The sequence below is a fragment of the Ovis canadensis genome, chromosome 11, assembly GCF_042477335.2.
Source record: "Ovis canadensis isolate MfBH-ARS-UI-01 breed Bighorn chromosome 11, ARS-UI_OviCan_v2, whole genome shotgun sequence".
NCBI lineage: Eukaryota > Metazoa > Chordata > Mammalia > Artiodactyla > Bovidae > Ovis > Ovis canadensis.
In genome coordinates, this window is record NC_091255.1 from 51,618,574 (window position 1) to 51,635,302 (window position 16,729).

The window sequence follows — 16,729 nt, forward strand, 5'->3', positions numbered from 1 at the left end:
GGAGGGCATTGGGTGATCAGGAAGGAACAGCAGCCAGAGCCCCAAGAGGGTGACAGTGCCATGGGAGCAACAGCCAACAGGTGCCAGATGGGAGGAATATGCCCACTAGAGAGAGATGGGGAGGTGAGTTGGGGGGAGAAAGCCAGGCTCACACTGTGCAGGGAACTCACTGTCAGCCAGTTATCTGAGCTGAGGGACTCTAGAGCATTCACAACAGGGGCCAATCCCCAGCGACCTTACATGTTTGATTCAGCTTTTTTAAAAAATACTTTTTAGTTACCTCGCAGCTTGGGCAAATTTTAATTCTGGACCGGGGATCGAACTCGTGTCCCCTATACTGGGAGGCAGATTCTTAACCACTGGACCACCAGAAAGTCCCTGATTCAGCTTCTTGGTTTCATAAATTTCTGTCAAGTCACCCATGTTGTCTGACCCACATTGGAAGGGGGCGTAACTTTGAATGGGTGCATGCTCTGATGAGAGTTTGTCAGAATCATCTGGAGGACTTGGTAAACACAGATTGCTCGGGCCTCCTTCCAGAATTTCTGATTCAATGTGTCTCAGGCTCTCAAGCCCAAGAACGTGCATTTCTAACAAGTTCTAAGGGGATAACGATGCTTCTGGACTGGGGACCACTCTAGAGGGACCACTGACATGGATGATGAATTCCACTCCTGGCCTGAACATATCCAGAGAAGCCCCTGGACAGATTACTTATCTCTCTCAGCCTCAACCTCTTCTGCAAATGGGATGAAAATATTTATCTCTTAGTGTCATTATGAGAATTAAAGAACGTAAAATGTGTGAAGGACTCAGCAAAGGGGTTGGCACAAAGTCCTCCTAGCTATTTAGCTTATCTCCATGAATAAAAAAATTTGGCCCAGGAAGCCAGTTTCATCTTCCTCAGAAAACATACAAAATGACATATGCAAGTTGACCAACTGCCATTTCTTTTTCAACGTGTGTGACTTAAAGCATTGCTTCTAACCTTCAATGTTCGCACAAGGGACTTCCCTGGTGATCCAGTGCCTAAGACTACGTGCTCCTGTGCAGGGGGGCCAGGTTCCATCCCTGGTCAGAGAGCTAGCTCCCACATGCTGCAACTGAGTGTTCACATGCTACAGCTAAAAGATCTCACGTGTTGCCCACATGCAACAATGAAGATCGAAGATCCCTCAAGCCGCATCTATGACACAGGGCAGCCAAATAAAATTAAATTTAAAATGCACATGGACAGTAGAGACACATACCTAGAGAAAAATCTTGTGGACACAACAGGGGGAAGGAGCAGGTGGGATGAATTGAAAGAGTAGCATTGAAATATATATACAGTGCGTGCGTGGGTGTGTGCTAAGTCACTTCCAGCAAGTCCGACTCACAGTGATCCTAGGGACTGTAGTCCACCAGGCTCCTCTGTCCATGGGATTCTCCAGGCAAGAATACTGGAGTGGGTTACCATGCCCTCCTCCAGGGGCTCTTCCTGACCCAGGGGTCAAACCTCTAGCGCCACCTGGAAACCCCATATATACACTACCAAATGTAAAATAGGTAGGCTTTGGGTATTTGCTCCATGACCCAGGGAGCTCAGCCTAGTGGCGTGGGATGGAAAGGGAGGTAGGAGGGACGTTCAACAGGGAGGGGACATATGCATACCTATGGTTGATTCATGTTGATGTCTGGCAGAAATCAACATCGACATGGTAAAGCAATTATCCTCCAATTAAAAATAAATAAAGTACACATGGGTACCCTGTGGACCCTACTAAATGCAGATTCTGGATCGGCAGGGATTCTGGATTGAATCGTGCCCCCGAACTTCATACTTGAAGCGCTATTTGGAGGCGAGACATCTGGGGAGTGGGGCGCATTTAGTTTAAGAAGAGGTTATGAGGATGGGGCCCTCTTATTGGGATTAGCTCCCTTATGAGATGAGACACCAGAGAGCTTATTCTTTCTCTGTCTAACACATGAAGATATGGAGAGAAATCTGCCATCTGGAAGCCAAGGAGAGGGCTCTCACTGGTTGAGGACATCCAGTCTCCAGAACTGTAAGAAAATACATTTCCATTCTTTAAGCCACCAGCCTATGGCATTTTGCTTCAGCAGCCCTGGCAGCCCCTTCAAAAAAAGCCAGAGGTCTGACTTGTGCCTGCATCCTGCATTTCTAACCAGCTCCAAGGTGATGGGGCTGTAGCTGTTCACAGACCATACTTTGAGCAGAAAGGGTCTAGAACAGATTTCTAGAGAGTTGCCCACAAGGCTGTATATATTCCCTGACAAATAGTACTTCCAATGTTCTCCTGGAAGTGGACAACAGAGATGTTATTATCACCCAAACCCCTAAATGGAGAAGAGCATGGCAACCCACTCCAGTATTCTTCCCTGGAGAATCCCACGAACAGGGGAAACTGGCGGGCTACAGTCCGTGGGGTCACAAAGAGTCAGACAGAACTGAAGTGACTTAGCACAAACCCCTAACAGCTCTGTCCCATCAGAGGCACCTAGCAAATCAGCGTCAGATGAAAGAATGGATGAGTCAAGGTTTGTGTCTGACAGCTGGCTGCCTGGCCTCGTGGGAAGACCTCTGGACTTGGGAGACCTTTAGAAGTATCATGAGTGAGTCCAGTGCCTCTCTCCCCTGAGACTTGGTGGGGGGAGGGGGGGAACATTTCCCCAGGGAAACGAGTGATGTACAATGAGATTATGACCAGGAATGTGCCAAAAGCAGCGCCTGGTTCCCCCACAGGGACACTAACAAACCATCAGCGGGTAAATCTGAGGCCTGGGAACAGCTTCTTGAGGGACTCTCCTGGCAGTCCAGTGGTTGGGACCCTGTGCTTCCAAAGCAGAGATTGGGGGTTTGAACCTGGTTGGTGAAGTAACATCCCATGCCACACAGTGTGGCCACAAATTGTTTTAATTAAAAAAAAAAAAAAGCTAGTTCCTTGACTTCTGGATTGGAACTCCCTGATGCAAGTCTCAGGAAGTGTCCTTACCCGGAAGTTGGCGAGACCAACTGAGTCAAGGTCAGCTAGACCCAGGTAGGAGGATAAGAATGAGTGTAGGGCTCTGGAGCACCGGCTCAGTAGTTGTGCCACAGGGATTTGTTGCCTTGAAGCATGTGGGATCTTTCCAGACCAGGGGCTGAACTCATGTCCCCTGCAATGGCAGGCAGATTTTTAACCACTTGACCACCAGGGAAGCCCACAAATATTTTTTTCTTACTTTACCTATTTTGTCGTTGATCACCTGTAAGGGAAGTGACACACCTGGGCAGGTGCTAGTAGAGAGACCCGGGTCAGAAGTCATTCCTGCCCTGAGGGCACCTCCAACTCAGAATGGAGACTGAAACACCTGTCCAAATGGGCAGGACACCAGGCAGGACAAGGAGGAAGTCTATGAGACATGAACAGATGATGGAAGTGTTGGGACCACAGCAACCCCTTCTCAGGGAAACCAAATGAGTGAGCAGATGATGGTCCGAGCACCCAGATCTGAACAGACCTCATGGGATGGGAGGGCCTGAAGAGTTGTCAGGCCCAGGCTAAGCACATTTTACATGACCTCATTTGTCTCTCATCCATTTAGTCAACACATATTCACAAGAACTAAGCACATTTGGAGCACTGTCATAAGCGCTGAAAAAGGCTCAGCAAACAAAAGAGCCGGCGTGAGGAACTCCGCCCATGGCAAAGGTCATGAAGAAGGAGGCTTCAGCATACGCAAAGGCGGGATAGAGCCTCAGGAAACCCCCTGTTCCCGAGCATCTACCCCCAAAACCAGAGTCTGTTTTATGCTCTCACCTACACCTCTGACTTTATGGGGGACTCTCCCCCATCACCATTTCTCTCAGAGAAGGAGTTAACTTGCAGTTCCAGTTAATAAAAATTCCTGGGCGTGACAAGAGTGTTTCAACTTACAAACTCCTCTGAAGATTCTCTAGTCTGCCTGAGTGGATTCGTCCTGCCACACGTGATCGTTTACAGCCTCCCAACCATGAGAGGCACGAGATGTTTAAAACTTTCTAAATACAGACTCTTTTGAGAAGTTAGAAAATTATTAGTATAGTATAGTGGGTTGATTAGAAATTATATTGGTGAAGGGTTTTTCATTTGTTGAACAAATATTTGCTGCTAAATCTCCATATTCCCTGCCCTTATAATGAATATAACTAACATATTGGAGAAATAAGTATTAACCTTTAAGATTAATCATGTTAAACTTTAGGCGAAGTAAATTCCTTTCTTGATTGTAACCCACTACACCCTCACTCTATAGGAATGCAACTTTATTTGGAGGGTGGCACCTGGTTTAAGAAAAAATCACCCCTGGAAAAAAATAAGTTTTCTGGTTGACTGACCGTTATCAGAAAGGGCCATAAAATGTCAGCAGTCCTCATGGCCAGAAGATGATGTAAAACCCATAAGACCTTTGTATAATTTTATACGAAGCACCTGATTGTGACAACGGTCAGGTCTGCTGACCCTGCATGACTTTGTATTCATCCCTATGTATAGCAAAAAGTATATAAGCAAACCTGAAAAATAAAGAAATGGGATCAGTTTCTGGAAAGACTGATTCCCCCGTGTTGTTCTTTCTTTCCCCTTCTGGCTGAATTCCCATCTGGAACATGGGTACTCACCAAGCCTGCTAATTTTGCCTGGGCTTCTAAGATCAGACCGGGGAGGCCTCAGTGCCTCCTCTCCTTCGGGAGAACAGAAAGACGCCTGTGGCCTATGTAGGTGGTGATTGGTATTCCACGTAAACCAAGTTGTTATTCAGCATCTTTTTCTCCGCTAATATTTCCTACTTCCATCCGTTTCTAATCTCTCTATATATCTGTAATTAAATAAGTTTTTCCCTAGGATGCCGGTTCCGTCTCCCCTTCAAATTACCCTGGATCCACCGGGGCTGGACCCCGGCAATAATACAGCACTATTGGCTGTATATTTGCGAATATACCTACATTCTATGTGTCTGTGTCCATGTCTACATGTATAGCTATGCCATTTGAGCATTATGGGTGTAAATCTGACTTGGTGGCCAGCAGAAATACAAGACCAGGGAAAGTGGGATGTGAAACAGGAAGGCTCAGAGTGAGTAGGTAGAGATAGCTCACAACACTGTAAAATGGTATCATTCCTATTTTACAGGCAAAATGTGACTTTCCCTGGAGTGTTCTCATGAAGGCATTCCCATGTGCTTGCATTTCCACATGTGACTTCACAAGTACTCTAATCAGAGAGGCATTCTTAATCATCCCAATTGAAATATCAGGAGCCAGCCAGTTCAGTCACTCAGTTGTGTCCAACTCTTTGTGATCCCATGGACTGCAGCACAGTGGGCTTCCCTGTCCATCACCAACTCCCAGAACTTACTCAAATTCATGTCCATTCAGTCAGTGAGGCCATCCAACCATTTCATCCTCTGTCATCCCCTTCTCCTCCCGCCTTCAATCTTTCCCAGCATCAAGGTCTTTTCCAATGAACTGGTTCTTAGCATCAGGTGGCCAAAGTATTGGAACTTCAGCTTCAGCATCAGTCCTTCCAATGAATATTCAGGACTGATTTCCTTTAGGATGGACTGGTTTGATCTCCTTGCAGTCCAAGGAACTCTCAAGAGTCTTCTCCAATACCACAGTTCAAAAGCATGAATTCTGGACCCCTGGTTAAAAAAACCTGAGGCCCCAGTGGTTAGCAGGATGCTTGAATGGGAATCCTGATTTTGTTTCACATTAGGCAATTGCTTAGCCTCTCAGCACTTTCATCTGTACCAGTGCTTTCTATAGAATAATGTGACTCATAACAGGTAACTTTTTTCCCCCTTTGGACATGCTGTGTGGCTTTGGGGACCCCAGGTCCCCAGCCAAGGATGGAACCTGGGCTCCTGCACTGAAAATACTGAGGCCTAACCACTGGACTGCAATTCCATCCCACAGATAAATTTAAATATTCTTAGGCATAAAAAAAAAATAACGAGAAGCAAGTGAAATTAAGTTTAATATGTTCTTTAACTTAAGATATTTCAGAAATGCTCTGGTGGTCCAGTGGATAGAACTCCATGCCTTTGATGACGAGGGCCTGGGTTCCATCCCACCTCAGGGTTCTTCCAAACCATGTGGAGGCTCCTCCCCAGGAAAAAAAGATATATCTAAAATAACATTACAATATGTAATTAATATCAAAATTACAGAGATATTTTACAGTTTTTAATACTAAGTCTTTGAAAGCCCATGTGTGTTTTACACTTTCAATACCTCTGAATTGGGAGGAACCACCTGCGAGGCGCTTCCTGGCTGCCTGTGGCTAGTGGCTGTGACAGCTCAATCAACAGAATGGTGGTGGTGGTGGCTGTTTAGTCGCTAAGTCCTGTCTGTCTTTTGCGACCCCCTGGACAGCAGGCTGCCAGGCTACTCTGTCCATAGGATTTCCCAGGCAAAAATAGCAGAGTGTGTCGCCATTTCCTTCTCCAGAGGATTTCCTGACCCAGGAATCGAACCCAGGTTTCCTGTACTACAGGCGAATTCTTTACAATCTGAGCCACTAGCTTAGCCCACAGCTGAGGAGGAGGGGTAGGGAAACGAGGTCCTTGGCGGAGGGACCTTTCGGTAGGAAGCCCGGGATCGCTTTCGTTCCTAGAGGCACCGACGGACAAGGGCGCTGGAGTTGCAGTGAACCCGTCCCGCGGCCCGGCCCGCCCTCCGCCTGGCCGGGAAGCCCCCTCCACACACCCGACCCTACGGGGCCCCTCTCTCCGCAGGCGGAGGCCTGGGTAACACACTGCAATCTGGGCGTTTCTGGCGAGTGAGTCTTGCGACCTTGGCTTCAGGAAAACTCTCGGCCAACAGCTCGTCGCACGGGTCCCTCTTGCCGGCCACCCCGCACCCGCTCCGGTCGGGTCTCCACTCTCCACTAACACCAAGGAGAAGCTCCCCTGCCGCCGCCCGGAGGCCGTCCCCAGGGCGCTGCCGTCCCGCCGGAGCCGCGCCTTCTTGGCGACAGAGGGCGGGGCATGCAGATTCGAGGCGGCGCTTCCGCCCGCGATCCACACAGCCAGGGCAGATGAGGAATTTCTCTTTTACAGCGTGGAGAATCCAACTTCTGCTCGAGCGTCTGGTGTAGAGCCGCCAGAGCACTGTCAACGAGGCCAAGGAAGGGAGACCTGGAGTGAGCGGGGACCCGGTCACCCTGAGTGCAACATGCAGGACACAGGACGGCGACAGCGACGGGCGGTGCCACGGTATCGCTTCTCGGCCTTTTGGCTAAGATCAAGTGTAGTATCTGTTCTTATCAGTTTAATATCTGATACGTTCTCTATCCGAGAACAATGTATTAAATGGATTTTTGGAGCAGGGAGTTGGAATAGGAGCTTGCTCCGTCCACTCCACGCATCGACCTGGTATTGCAGTACCTCCAGGAACGGTGCACCCCCTCGGGGACACTAACGGAAGTACCCAAAGGCAGAAGCTGGTTCTTCTCTGGAGTCAGCCAGATCTTGAACTTGGTGCTTTCTTTTTCTACAGTTTCGGAGGTGTAGTTTGAAGCGTCTGCTTAATTAATTAAGCCTCTATTTTTCTAAATACCACTCCTTTCTGTCTTGGAAAACTGGTTTCCCCTCTCTCATTTTATACATGCTACAAAAGGAGCAAGTGTCCAAGCTCCCACTTGATATCCCCAGTCATCCAGAGATGTCATCTTTAGAACAAATCTCTAACATTACTTCTGTGTTTTGTTTTCTGTCTTCAAGCAGTTCCTGCTCAAAAACACCAGATTCCACCTGGAGTCGAGGTTAAAATGATGGGCTTTCCACTCAGTGTGTCGGTTGTACTGGGATTTCATTTATCCAGGTGACTGACTGACAAGGAGAGGTCAGTGCCACTGACGAGTGGTCTTCCTTAGAGTTCCGAAGAGAAGAGGGCCTAAAGTAAGACCACTGTCTTTTGGATACACAAGGCAGGCTTTTGAGGTTAGCACAAAGTTCAGATCATGACATAAGCCAGAACAAACGACTCTTGCTGAGGGTGAAGGAGGAGAGTGAAAAAGCTGGCCTAAAACTCAGTACTGGACTTGCTTCCTAGCCTAGTGATTAAGAATCCCCTTGCCAGTGTAGGGGATTGGTTCAATTCCTGGTTCAGGAATATTCCACATGCCCTGGGGCAACTAAACCGCTTTGACACAACTGCTAAGTGCTGCTACTGCTAAGTCACTTCATTCGTGTCCAACTCTGTGCGACCCGTGGACTGCAGCCTACCAGGCTCCTCCGTCCGTGGGATTTTCAGGCAAGAGTACTGGAGTGGGTTGCCATTGCCTTCTCCTGTAACTACATAGTGATACACCAATTCAACTTACTGCTATGGGGGAAAAACACCATTTAATGAGACATGAAGACAAAGCACAGACCCGACTAAGGGCACACACGCTGTGGACCACAGCACAGCTATGACCAGAGCAAATGGGGGGACGGGGGAAGGGAGATGGATGGGTAAACTACAGCCTCGGGGGCGGGGGAGGGGTCTGGATTGATGACAACTAAGCAGACAACAGGATGAGACAGGAAATCAAAACCAATGATGAAAGCTGACACACCGCCAGAGAACTCCAACAGCAAGGAAAACATACAGAACTGTTCTTTTACAAATATTCGGAAAGAAATCAAGCACGAAACCACAGAGAAATCCTCAAAGAATTTTAAGCATCAACTAATTAGCCAATGATGCAAATTATAAAAACAGTGTGTCAAAAGACCACAAAATGGACTAGTTACCACTTCACAGGCCGCTGAAAGGATTCACGGTTAATTTAATGATAAGCTGACTAACAATGTAGCTAACATGAAATGGGTGGTCACAGAAAAAAGTGATAATACAAGTCCAGTTACAAAGCAGAGTGTTGTACACGTGATTTCATGGGGTAAATAGCAATGCACTCACAAAACCCAAGCTAAACACGCAAGAAAGCTGGAACATGTGCTTTAGAGCCGCACACTCTGTCACCAAAAGCCCTAGGTCGTCATCCCATTTTTAGACTCAGAAAAGTGAGGCAGCCCAACCGCTTTTAACCTGGTTTCACATGCAGAGCTGGCCTGAGCCCATGGCCAGGTCCATCAGCAAGCAGACCAGTGTAGATTCTTGGTTTTGTTCCCACCTCATGCCCTGCACCCTGCAGCCAGGCAGCCGCAATGGAAAATGTGCTGCATGGCTTTCCCATGCCATGAGGGCTGCCTATGGTTATTTTCACGAAGCTGTCTGCTCCCTGAGAACAGAAACTTCCCTGCAGCTGCTGTGCCCAGCACAGGCCAGGCCCAACGTTACAGAGGCAGGCTCTGGCTGAGTTCATGATGACGTGCTAAGCCCGTGGTCCAAATAGAGCCCGTACTCTAGAGCCCATGAACCACAATTAGAGAGTAGCCCCTGCTGGCAACTAGAGAAGACTCTAGCATCAACAAAGACCCAGTGCAGTCAAAAATGAATAATTAATTTTAAAAAAAAAACCTTCAATAGTAAAAACACTAAGGTCATGACAACTGGTCCCATCACTGCATTGCTAATCGAACAGGGGAAATGTGGAAGCAGTGACAGATTGCCTCTTCTTGGGCTCTAAAATCACTGAGGATAGTGACTGCAGCCAGGAGATCAGAAGATGATTGCTTCTTGGCAGGAAAGTTACGACAACCTAGACAGCGTGTTAAAAAGCAAAGACATCACTTTATCGACAATGGTCCCTATAGTCAAGGCTATGGTCTTTCCAGAAGTCATGGAGGGATGTGAGAGCTGGACTACAAAAATGTCAGAGGCCAAAGAACTTTGGAACTGTGGTGCTTTGGAACTTTGGAACTGAGAAGACTCCTGAGAGTCCCTTGGATCGCAGGGAGATCAAACCAGTCCATCTTAAAGGAAATCAACCCTGAATTCTCCTTGGAAGCACTGACACTGAAGCTGAAGCTCCAATACATTGGTCACCTGATGGGAAGAACCCACTCCCTGGAAAAGACTGTGATGCTGGGAAAGATTGAAGGCAGGAGAAGGAAGACAGAGGATGAGATGGTTGGATGGCATCACCACATCAATGGACATGCGTTTGACCAACTCCAGGAGATACTGAAGGACCGGGAGGTCTGGGCGTGATGCAATCCACGGAGATGCATAGAGTCAGACAGGACTTAGCAACCAAACAACACGAAACAACACCACATCCTCTATGCCAGGACATTTTAGTAAGTGGATGTTTGGGGCAGGGAGTTGGAATAGAACCTTACTCCGTCCACTCCACCCATTGACTTGGTATTGTAGTACCTGCAAGAATGGTGCACCCCTCTCAGGGGAAAGAGAAATTATGAACAACAGCCTTGTTACATCTTTTTCAGTGTTTTCCTTGTTTTGCTCTGGGTACCTGTCTCACGTGAAGGTTTCTGTTTTGTTTCACCAACGTGTGATTTTCTGTTGCCCTGTTGGGGTGGTTTACTTAGGAGGGTACTGTTTCTTGTGAGGTTCATATCCATGGACCAATATTATGCAAAATTTCCTTTAACTTTCAAACCACTGTAATAAGGAGGTGTCCAGATCCTTTAGTAGTTTTGTTTCTTTTTCATACGGGATTATTTCTTCTATCCTGTGGACAAGGCACTGCTCCCAACACCTAACAGATCTCTGAAACAGTGTGGGTTTGCTGGAGTCCCCAGGGGAAAACCCTCAGCTCTAGGAATTTTTTAAATTCTCAGCTCCACCCAAGTGTATTTTCCCTAAAAAAAGAAACTGAAGAACAGAAAGGTTAAGTGACTTGTGAAAGTCACCCAGCTAGAAATTAGCTGAAGTGGGCTGTGAACAATCAGATATTGTTTTCTCGACAATCTTTGAAACTCCCTATCTCCTCTCTTCCATCTCCTGGGCCTCTCACCCAAGAGGGAACCTGTCACTTGATTAAAGATAAGAGACCTGAAACTGGCAGTCTCTCCCCCGTCCTTCATCCTTTCCCTTTGTCAGGAAAGGCATTGATAAACAAATGGCAAGGAGGAAATGGGACAAAGTGGGGGTGAAGGAAAGGACCCAGTTTGTCAGGGCAACACTGGGGCCTGGCCCAGTCCGGTATCCTTTAAATGGGAATTCCAGTCCCCATCTCCACATCCAGCCTGGAGCCCATGGAACCTTCCTCCAAAATGACCATTTTGTTTCCTGGCAGCCTCATTTCTGCAGGCCTTGGCCACAAGATCACAGCCCAGGACAGAGTGCACTGGAGGATTCCCTAGAGAGAACATTCAGACCTTCTTACTTTGAGCATTCATGGATGGAGTGCCTGCCAGGTTGAAGGCCTCAGTGAAATGGATAAGGACCTGCCCTCATAGGGTGAACATTATAGTAAGAAATAGGGAGAGACAGACAGTGACTCTAGAGGGTCATTTCAGATAGTGACATAGGCCATCGAGAAAAATAAAACGGAAATGTTCTGGGAGCGTGACTGGGGAGAGATCTACTTTACATGGGGCGGGGTGGGGGGGGGGGTGGGCTCACGAAGGCCTCTCCAGTGGTGACATCAGAGGCAAGTTTAAGTGGCCAGGAGGCAAAGAAACATTCCAGACAGTAGGAGAGACTAGCTGGGAACTACCTGCTTCCTCCCATTGGCTCCCCGACCTGGGTCAGATTCCAGCGGCTCTGTGGAGGGTCTTCCTCAGAGCTGTCTCCCCACCAGACTAAGCACTGAGCCCAGAAGCTGGTTCTTCGCAGCCGCAGCTCCGCAGTGCCCAGCACTCTGCCTGCCACCCAGTAGGCAATCAGGAAATCTTCCATGATTCATGACTACATGATGGATTGACTAAACGTACTCAAGGGTTTCCTTGAGTTGATAACCAAGCACCCAGCCTTAGGTGGGAGGTTCCTGGTCTCTGTTCCCTGACACTTCGGGGGTTGGGAAGGATACCTATAAAACCTTGTACTTCCAAGCAAGGTCTGGGTAATACTGAACCCTCAGGGCTTTACCGGGGAGGAGGGATTTCTTAGAGGAGAAAAACAGAGGCCATGGGAGGAATGACCCTGGAGAGACAGGCCCTCCCTTAAGGCCTGGTGGGCTGAACCCTGGGCTGAGAGTCATCATGACTCCTGTCCTGACATGTGAACTGGCTTGGAAAAGCCACCTCCCCTCTTGGAGCCTTGGTTTCCTCAGCATGTAATGAGGGGCTTAGTTGATTCCAGGTCCCTTTCCCCAGGACAACACAGGCTCTGGAGTAGGGGAGGGTACAAGATGGATGGAGCTCACCTAGGAAGCAGCTGAGGACATCCTTGTCTCCACTGCATCCCAACCGAGGACCTGTCTGAGTGCACAATTGAAGGGAAGAGAGGAAACTGCAGGAGGAGGGATGGGAGGAGAGATGAGGTCCAAGAGCGGCTTCTGCCGCAGGGAATGACAAAGACACGAATTTCAAATTCCCGCTTTGCTTCCTCAAGAATGAATTGGAGAGGGAATTCCCCAGTGGTCCAGGGTAACAATTCTGTTTTCGCACTGTACACAGGTTACATTCCTGGTTTAGGAAATAAGATGCCAAGGCCAAGAAAAGAAAGAATAAAATGGGGAAAACACAAGCTACTACTTAGAATGAATGTGAAAAGAAAAACTGTGGGAAAGGGCCCCTTAGAGACCCTTTTCTCCCACCAGGGGCCCTTTCAGAGGCAACTCATCCAAACCAACTCCCAGGGCCCAGGCCAGGGCAGAAAAGGAGCAGATGCTGCCCCCTGGTGGATGAGTCTGTCACTGCCCAAGTCTGAAGCAAAGTGGTGTGAAGTTGAACAGGTTCCTTTCCCTCCTTCTGGGTTTTTTTTTGTTCGTTTCTTTTTCTGGCCATGCCACCAGGTTCGTGGGATCTTAGATCCCTACCGGGTATTGAACCATTGCCTTTGGCAGTGAAAGCGTGGAGTCCTAACCTCTGCACTGCCAGGGAAAACCCCTGGAGTCTTCTTTTCAGACAGGACCTTCACTACAGTTTGAGGTTGGGAATGGAAAAGCCACCCTTTTCAAGTGGTTTTTGTGGAGGTGTGATCAGATATATGATCTCCAAGTCAGGCTTCAGCAATACGTGAGCCATGAACCTCCAGATGTTCAAGCTGGTTTTAGAAAAGGCAGAGGAACCAGAGATCAAATTGCCAACATCCTCTGGATCATGGAAAAAGCAAGAGAGTTCCAGAAAAACATCTATTTCTGCTTTATTGACTATGCCAAAGCCTTTGACTGTGTGGATCACAATCAACTGTGGAAAATTCTGAAAGAGATGGGAATACCAGACCACCTGATCTGCCTCTTGGGAAACCTGTATGCAGGTCAGGAAGCAACAGTTAGAACTGGACATGGAACAACAGACTGGTTCCAAATAGGAAAAGAAGTATGTCAAGGCTGTATATTGTCACCCTGCTTATTTAACTTATACGCAGAGTACATCATGAGAAACGCTGGGCTGGAGGAAGCACAAGCTGGAATCATGATTGCCAGGAGAAATATCAATAACCTCAGATATGCAGATGACACCACTCTTATGGCAGAAAGTGAAGAGGAACACAAAAGCCTCTTGATGAAAGTGAAAGAGGAGAGTGAAAAAGTTGGCTTAAAGCTCAACATTCAGAAAACTAAGATCATGGCATCTGGTCCCATCACTTTATGGCAAATAGATGGGGAAACAGTGGAAACAGTGATTGACTTTATTTTCCTGGGCTCCAAAATCACTGCAGATGGTGATTGCAGCCATGAAATTAAAAGACGCTTACTCCTTGGAAGGAAAGTTATGACCGACCTAGATAGCATATTGAAAAACAAAGGCATTACTTTGTCAACAAACGTCTGTCTAGTCAAGGCTATGGTTTCTCCAGTGATCATGTGAGAGTTGGACTATAAAGAAAGCTGAGCGCCGAAGAATTGATGCTTTTGAACTGTGGTGTTGGAGAAGACTCTTGAGAGTCCCTTGGACTGCAAAGAGATCCAACCAGTCCATGCTAAAGGAGATCAGTCCTCGGTGTTCATTGGAAGGACTGATGCTGAAGCAGAAACTCCAATACTTTGGCCACCTGATGCGAAGAGCTGACTCATTTGAAAAGACCCTGATGCTGCAAAAGACTGAGGGCAGGAGGAGAAGGGGACAACAGAGGATGAGATGGTTGGAGGGCATCACCGACTCAATGGACATGGGTTTGGGTGGTCTCCACGAGTTGGTGATGGACAGGGAGGCCTGGCATGCTGCGGTTCATGGGATCGCAAAGAGTAGGACATGACTGAGCGACTGAACTCATACTGATCAGATGTAAATGAACATTTTCTGAGCAGGAAATCTGATTTCAGTGACATTTCTTACGCTTTTACTGAAGGCCTAATAGCTGGTGCTGGGAAGGCAGAGGCGGGAGGAGGCTGGAGGGTGGAGAAGAGGCAGTTGCAGCAGGTTGTGGTGTCTTAGGAGACAGATCCACATGGGGACAGATTCCAGCATCCATCTGCACAGGAGACTGGCACTTGGGCAGACCTTGGCCTCAGGAGGGCATTGGGTGATCAGCAAGAAACAGCATTCAGAGCCCCAAGAGGGTGACAGTGCCGTGGGAACAACAGCCAACAACCGCGAGGGGGGAGGAACAAGCCCACCAGAGAGAGACAGGGAGGTGAGTTGAGGGGAGAGAATCAGGCTCCAGCTGTGCAGGGAACTTGCTGTCAGCCAGTTATCCGAACTGGTGGAATCTTTAGAGCTTTCACAACAGGGGCCAATCCCCAGAGAACTTACATGTTTGATTCAGCTTTTTAAAAATGTATTTACTTTCTGGCTGTTTTGGATCTTAGTTGTGACACACAGGCTCCAGAGCCCTCAGACTTACATGCCTCCATGCATGGGGGAATCTTAGTTCTGCACCAGGAATCAAACTGTGTCCCCTGCACAGGGAGGCAAATACCTAACTACTGGACCACCAAGAAATCCCTGATTTATCTTCTTGATTTCATAGATTTCTGTGAAGTCACCCATGTTATTTGGCCCACACGAATGAGTGCATGCTCAAATTTGGGAGTTTTTCAGAATCATCTGGAGGACTTGATAAACACAGAGCTGGGGCCTCCTTTCAAAATGTCTGATTCAGAAATTTGAAGACTTTGTCAGACCTAGCCTAAGCACAGTATACAATTGGACCCTCATCCAGTCACTCAACACATATTCATCAAAAATCATGTACATTCAGAGCACTAGGTGCTCAGAACAGACCAGAAAACAAAAGGTTTACGATCAAGGTGAAAGTACAGCACTAATGAGTGTATATTTGTGAACATACCTACATTCTATGTGTCTGTGTCCATATCGACACGTGTATCTATGCCACGTGAGCATCATGGGTGTCGAAGCCACTTGGCAGCCAACAGAAATACAAGACCAGGGAGAGCGGGATGTGAAATAGGAAAGCTCAAGGTGAGTAGGTGTAGATAGTCTGCAAGACTTCAAATGGAATCATTTCTATTTTACAGGCAGGAAGTAACATCCCTAGGATATACTCATTAAGACATTCTGATGTGCTGCGTTTTCTCGTGTAGCTTCACAAGTACCCTCATCAGAGAGGCATTCTTATCATCCCCAATTGAAATATCAGGACCCCTATTGTAAAAAACCTGAAGTTCCGGTGGTTAGCAGGATGCTTGAATGCAAATCCTTACTTCTTTTCTCATGAGGCAAGATGCTTAGCCTCTCAGCACTTCCATCTGTAACAGTGCTTTCAAGAAATAGGTGAGGCACACACATAACAGTTTGGTTTTTTTTTAATCTGGCCACACTGTGTGGCTTTTGGATTCCCAGTTCTCCAACCTAGGATGTAACCTGGACTCCTGCACTGAAAGCGCTGAGGCCTAACCACTGAACCACCAGGGAATTCCCTTCTGCAGGTAAATGCAAACATTCTTAGGCATATAAAAAAATAAAGAGAAGTGGGTGAAATTAAGTTTTATATGTTCTTTAACCAAGTTATCTCAAAATTCTCCGGTGATCAGTGGTTAGAGCTCTATCCTTTCAATGACAAGGCAGGGAGGTTTCCATCCCATCCTTCCTCAGGGTTCTTGCAAACGTTGGGGCACACTCCGTAAGCCCCCCACACACACACACAAACAGATATCTAAATAACATTGCAATATGTAATTAATATCATCATTACAGAGATATGTTACAATTTTTAATACTAAGTCTTTGAAAACCCCATGTGTTTTTTCCACTTTCAGTACCTCTGAATTGGGAGGAACCACCAGCCCACAGTGCCCTGGCTGCAAGTCATTAGTGGCTGGGACAACTCAGATCAACAGAATATTTCCTGTTGTTTAGTCGCTAAGGAGTGTCCGACTGTTTGGGACCTTGTGACCCACCAGGCTCCTGAGCCCATGGGAATTCCTAGGCAAGAACACAGTCCTGGGTTTCCATTTCCTCCTCTAGGGGATCTTCCGAGCCAGGAATCGAACCCATGATTCCTGTATTACAGGCGGTTTCTTGACAATATGAGCCGCCAGCGAGGCCCACAGCTGAGGAGGAGGGGTAGGGAAACGAGGACCTTGGCGGAGGGAGCTTTCGGTAGGAAGCCGGGGATCGCTTTGGTTCCTAGAGGCACCGAAGGACAAGGGCGGTGGAGTTGCAGTGAAGCCCTCCCCGCGGCCCGGCCCGCCCTCCGCATCCACACGCCCCCTCCCTTCCCCACTGTGGGCCATCCGCTTTCCGCCTGGCCGGGAAGCCCCCTCCACACACCCGACCC

At 47.8% G+C, this 16,729-nt stretch overlaps 1 long non-coding RNA gene and 1 other non-coding gene across 3 annotated transcripts; one reads left to right on the forward strand and one right to left on the reverse strand.

Moving 5' to 3' along the window:
* Positions 1-5,981: 5,981 nt before the first annotated feature.
* Positions 5,982-6,966, reverse strand: LOC138414355 (uncharacterized). 2 transcript variants are annotated; one of them, XR_011246801.1, is made up of 2 exons: positions 6,257-6,966; positions 5,982-6,150 (listed from the first exon to the last, which is right to left on the reverse strand). It is a non-coding gene; the product is annotated as an uncharacterized lncRNA (long non-coding RNA). The 2 variants fall into 2 exon arrangements; XR_011246802.1 differs by having other exon boundaries at positions 6,818-6,905.
* Positions 6,967-7,241: 275 nt separating this feature from the next.
* On the forward strand, positions 7,242-7,432 carry LOC138415598 (U2 spliceosomal RNA). The gene has a single exon (XR_011247344.1). It is a non-coding gene; the product is annotated as a U2 spliceosomal RNA (small nuclear RNA).
* Positions 7,433-16,729: the final 9,297 nt, after the last annotated feature.